Genomic DNA, 6,000 nt, shown 5'->3' with positions numbered 1-6,000 from the left:
TCCAGGGGAATTGATCTCCATAGTCTGGAGATGAGTTGTCAATCCAAGGGATTTCCAGGTTCCATCAGGGGGCTGGCATCCTTAGGACCGTTACTAGGATGTATCAGTTGGCACTGCCTGGTGATTTGGCTAGGAGTTAGCCCTTTTCTGACCGCTGTCTTGCTACTAAATAGATGAGAAGTTTATGGTAAGATCAGTTTTTCTTTTAATTGTTTTTCTATCTTCAGAGGCAAGGCAGTGTGGATTTTGTGTGTTGTTTCGATCCTGAACAATTTGGGATTGAGTTTATTAACATAATATATATAGGGACTTCTTTAAAAAAAACTAGTCTCTGAAAAATCCTTCAGTAGTTTTTTAGAACAGTCCTAAGCAGATCTATTTGGAATCCTACTTGCATCTATTCATTGGGGTTTATACCCCATAAAATGTTCTTAGGATTCCACTGTTTATCATGTTTCCTGTAGCCTTATTCCAATTTCTGGTCATACAAGTGAGGAAGTTACACAGTCATCCTTGTATGATGTGTTATTATATAACAAAATATCTTGTTTTCATCATTTCCTATGTTGGGCTTCTCTAGCTGGGCAAATACTTCTAATTGTGTGGATCTTTCCATATGCAATGTTCTTACTGGCATGCTTCTTTCCTCTTATGAACCTTCTTGGCAGAGCAAAAGCAATCAAATCTTGCTTTCCACTCTGGCCTGGCAACAGGGTTATTAAAACCAAAGCTTTCAGTTCAGGAAATTGTGCCATTTTCTTTGTCCTCAGTAGAGTTATTGCTTAACGTTTGGCAGCATGTCATGGAACAAGTCAGAATTAGTACCATATTCATTTATTGTTTCAAGGATACAGGAAAAACTGACATTATATATATATAAGACAGCTGCAACATTTTTCTCAGCATGAAGTGTGCTTTGATAAGAAAAAGTTAAATGTCAACGGACCTGCAAGTCTGAGGATACCACAAAAATGTAATTGTTAGTATGATGACAGAAGCTAGAGTGAAAAAGTTACACACGGGATTCTTCCACAGCAGGAGGATTCTCCACAGAGCTTTTATCACTGCTTCATGTGCAGTGGCATGTGGGTTAACAGTAAAGCTTCCACACATGGGAGTTTTCTGCACTTCACACATTCATCATAGCATGTGTAAATCGGGCCCCTATGTCTGAAGCATCGCTCGTTTTATTCTTGTGTTGTTTTTTTAAACTGGGATGCAGAGAAATTACCCCAAGTGCAGATTGAAAGGGTTAGTTGTGCAGTGATTCCTGCCACCTCTTTTTGCCTTGCTCTGCAGCGTAGTTCTATAACTACGTAGTTCTATAACTACGTAGTTAATTGTGCATGATCCCGACGCTGACAGGTAGTGGGACCAGGCAAATTCACTCGCCTCCGACACTCGTGTTATGTAATGCCAGGTCCATTAACAATAAGACCGCTGTCCTTCGGGAATTCCTGCTGGAGCAGGATGTGGACCTGGCATGCGTGACCGAGACCTGGGTAAGAAGAAGAAGAAGAAGATATTGGATTTATATCCCGCCCTCCACTCCGAAGAGTCTCAGAGCGGCTCACAATCTCCTTTACCTTCCTCCCCCACAACAGACACCCTGTGAGGTGGGCGGGGCTGGAGAGGGCTCTCACAGCAGCTGCCCTTTCAAGGACAACCTCTGCCAGAGCTATGGCTGACCCAAGGCCATGCTAGCAGGTGCAAGTGGAGGAGTGGGGAATCAAACCCGGTTCTCCCAGATAAGAGTCTGCACACTTAACCACTACACCACTACACCAAACTGGTACGAGATGGGGAGACCGTGGCTCTCTCCCAGATGACCCCCCCAGGATACTCGGTCTTCCACCAGTCCCGGACCAGCGGGCGGGGGGGAGGAGTGGCACTATTCATACGAGAGGCTTACTCCTTTAGGGCTCTCCCGGCCCCGGAGATCGCAGGCATTGAATGTGCTGGCCTGATGTGGGATGTTGGGGAGGGGTTGGCGATCTGGCTGGTGTACCGACCGCCTAACGCACCGGCTGGCGCCTTACCATCCCTGGTGGAGGCCGCAGCAGGCTGGGCGTTGGAGTGCCCAAGGCTACTGGTCTTGGGTGACTTCAATGTTCATGCCGACGACATGGCCTCCAGTCAGGCGATGGATCTAGTGTCATCCATGGCGACACTAGGACTCTCCCAGGTTGTTACAACGCCCACTCATCAGGTGGGACACATGTTAGACCTGGTCTTCACGGCGGGAGTATCAGTGAACAATATTGCAATGGAAGCAGTGCCAGGGTCGGATCACTTTGCCCTCAAGACTCGTATGGATGTGTCACCCCAAACCTGTTTAGGCGGAGAGCGTATTTTAGCTCGCCCGCGGAGCTTGATGGACCCGGAACGGTTCCTAACAGCCCTGCGGGATACCTGGCCCACTGGCGATTCCCTGGATGATCTGGTAGAGTCCTGGAATGATGGACTCTCTAGAGCCATCGAGGTGATCGCACCTAGGCGCCCTCTGCACCCCCGCCTAAAGCCGTCGCCCTGGTTTAACCAGGAGCTGCGGCAATTAAAGCGGGGACTCAGACGACTGGAGAGGCAATAGCGGGGTACTCGAGACGAAGTGACCCGAACATCTTATAGAGAGAGTTTGAAGGCCTATGAGATGGCAATCAAATCCGCAAAGAAAGCACACTTTGTGGCCAAGATTGCGTCCGCAACTTTGCACCCGGCACAATTGTTTGATATAATTCGAGAACTTACAATGCTGCCACAAGGCAGGCCAAACTCTATTGAATTGGAAATAGGCTGTGAGGCTTTTGCGAAATTTTTTGCAGATAAGATTGCGTCACTCCGCCTCGACCTCCCCACCAGTTTTGAGACAGTTAGCGTAACCGAGGCCCCAAGCATGTCTTCGGATCATATTCTGGATGGTTTTAGCCCCCTCAGCCTGGAGGAAGCTGACAGGATTCTCTTATCTGCTCGCCCAACAACTTGTAAACTGGACCCATGCCCTTCCTGACTTATTAAATCTTGCCAGAGGGATCTCAGATATCCTGTACGGGATATCATAAATAGATCCCTGACGGAAGGGCATTTTCCAACGGCGCCTAAAGAGGCAGTGGTCCGCCCCCTCCTTAAAAAAACATCTCTAGATCCGGCCCAATTGGCACACTATTGGCCGGTTTCAAATTTGCCCTTTTGGGGCAAACTTATTGAGAGGGCAGTGGCGAGGCAGCTACAGACTTTCCTGGAGGATGCTTCCATCCTTGACCCATTTCAGTCCGGCTTTCGCCCGGGCCATGGGACGGGGACGGTGTTGGTTGCCCTGGTAGATGACCTTCAACAGCATCTGGATCGGGGTGGCTCGGCAGTGCTGATGTTGTTGGACCTATCGGCGGCGTTTGATACGGTCGACCATCGGTTACTGACTTGCCGCCTCGCCGACGTGGGGATTCAGGGGTTGGCCTTGCAGTGGCTTTCCTCTTTCCTTGAAGGTCGGGGACAAAGGGTCGCGATTGGGGGGGAGCTATCCCAGAGGCGCACACTCGACTGTGGTGTGCCCCAGGGAGCGGTTCTCTCCCCAATGATATTTAACATCTATATGCGACCCCTTGCCCAGATTGCCCGAAGGTATGGGCTGGGGTGTCATCAGCATACTGGTGACACCCCAGCCCATACCTTCGGGCAATCTGGGCAAGGGGTCGCATATAGATGTTAAATATCATCGGGGAGAGAACCGCTCCCTGGGGCACACCACAGTCGAGCTTTATCTGCTTATGGACGGCCAACCGGTCTGCGCCCCAGAAAATCTGGATCGGGCACTACAGGCCGTGGCTGAGTGGCTCAGACTGAGTGGACTGAGATTAAATCCTGCGAAGACAGAGGTCCTTTGCTTGGGTCGTCGGGGACCGGGGGGGGGGGAATCCCCTTGCCAGCTTTTGACGGCGCGCCGCTGATGGCGGCGGATAGGGTCAAGAGCCTGGGGGGACTATTGGAGCCTTCCCTAAAGATGGAGGCTCAGATAGCAGCCACTGCCAAGTCTGCGTTTTTTCATCTTAGGCGGGCAAGGCAGTTGGCTCCCTTTCTGGATCGCGATGACCTAGCAACAGTGATCCATGCTACGGTCATCTCGAGGTTGGACTACTGCAATGCCCTCTACATGGGGCTGCCCCTGTGCCGAACTCAGAAATTGCAGCTGGTGCAGAATGCCGCGGCTCGGCTGTTATTGGGCTTCCCAAGATGGGGGCACATTCGGCCGGGTCTTCGGGTTCTGCACTGGCTTCCAATAACATACCGAGTCTGGTACAAGGTGCTGGTTATTACCTTTAAAGCCCTATATGGCCTGGGACCTGCCTACCTGAAGGACCGTCTCTCCCCACATGTTCCCCAGAGAGTACTGAGGTCGGGAACTCAAAACCTTCTCGCTATCCCTGGGCCAAAAGAAGTCCGCCTTAAATCGACTAGAGACAGGGCCTTTTCTGTTATGGCCCCTACATGGTGGAACCAGCTGCCGGAGGAGGTGAGGGCCCTGCGGGACCTTATTCAGTTCCGCAGGGCCTGTAAGACAACCCTCTTCCGGCTAGCTTACACCTAACTGAGATGGGAAACAAATGTAGCTTACTAGACTCTTGCTATTTATACTGTTATAAGATTTGATGTTTTAAGGTTTTAAATGTTTTGACTAATTTAACTGCTTATATATGTAAATGTTAATTCAAATTTTGTTTTATTATCTGTTGTGAGCCGCCCTGAGCCATCTTTGTGGGAAGGGCGGGATACAAATCATAAATAAATAAAAAAAAATAAAAAAATAATGCAATCATAATCTCCTACTCCAAGTGAAGCACCACTCTTTTCTTCGAATACATTGAGAGACAGACTGCAACATAATGCCTTGTGTTGCTGAATTTTTAAACACCCTACCACCTTTATGGTTTCTTTGCTTTGTTTTATCATGTACTGTAGAGCTGTAATAGTTCTATTAAAATTTGAAAAGGAAGAAGGTCCCTGGGAGGGGCTGACCATGGGAAAATGGTACTTATAGGGACAACAGCATCTTTGCAGGTCAAGGAAATATGCACTGTTCCTTCCAGATGGGTTGCTAACATGCTTAGATTGCATTTCCTCCCAAAAAATCAGAGTAAAGCAGATTTAAGAAAGAGTGTATTGAGGATGGGAAAAATCTGGGTGAAGGATTACAGCACAAAATTGTGTGGAAGTGCCAAAAAAGTGCTCCAATTTGGAAGTCAAGGTGGAGAAAAACTTCCAGAGGGTCCCCCCTCCCAGTTTTTAAGCAGATGCTGCTGTGCTGCTGTAGCATTATACTATAGCATAGCAATTACCATTTTTAAAGCCCTTTTTGGCACCAGGATTTGGAGAATTGTGTCACAAAAGAATGATGGCAGTAAAACAGCAGCAGTTTGGGCAAGAGGTCTGAAAAAGTGTACCTTCCAGACTACATGGCGCACCAATCTGCTTGGACTGTGATCTTTCAGGAGAGATCAACCAAAGCAGGTTTGGAAAACATCAGAGCAAAGCAGGGGAAACCCTGGAAAGAACAGAAGAGCTGTGGCTCAGAGATTGATCATCTGCTTTGCATGTCAAATATCCCACATTCAGTCCATGTTAAGAAAGGATCACTAAGTAGGGAAAAGATGAAGTGGACATAGGTTAATGAAACAGCAGCTTCCTTGTGCAGGGCAGACACCTCTGGGATACTGCCAGGATATTCCACTGCTGTAAAGTCTTTTGTTATTGAGAATGAAGTGAAGTCTTATTGATATTCTTCATGATCTCTGTGCAGTCCCACACTTGGGTACTGCGCCTGCAATAGACTTGACCTTGGAAGCTTCTAGAGCTAATCCCCAGCCTTTTTTGTCAAACTTTTCCCCAGCCTTTTTTGTCAAGTTGAGTGGGGCCTGGATTTTCCTCAGCTCCAAGTATGCACAGTCAATGCCTGTGATGAGGAGTTGATTTCTTGTCTGATGAAGTGTGCTTAGAGCACACAAAAGC

Source organism: Heteronotia binoei, chromosome 21 (genome assembly GCF_032191835.1).
Source record: "Heteronotia binoei isolate CCM8104 ecotype False Entrance Well chromosome 21, APGP_CSIRO_Hbin_v1, whole genome shotgun sequence".
In the NCBI taxonomy this organism is placed as follows: Eukaryota; Metazoa; Chordata; class Lepidosauria; order Squamata; family Gekkonidae; genus Heteronotia; species Heteronotia binoei.
Note: the sequence above shows the minus strand (reverse complement) of the source record.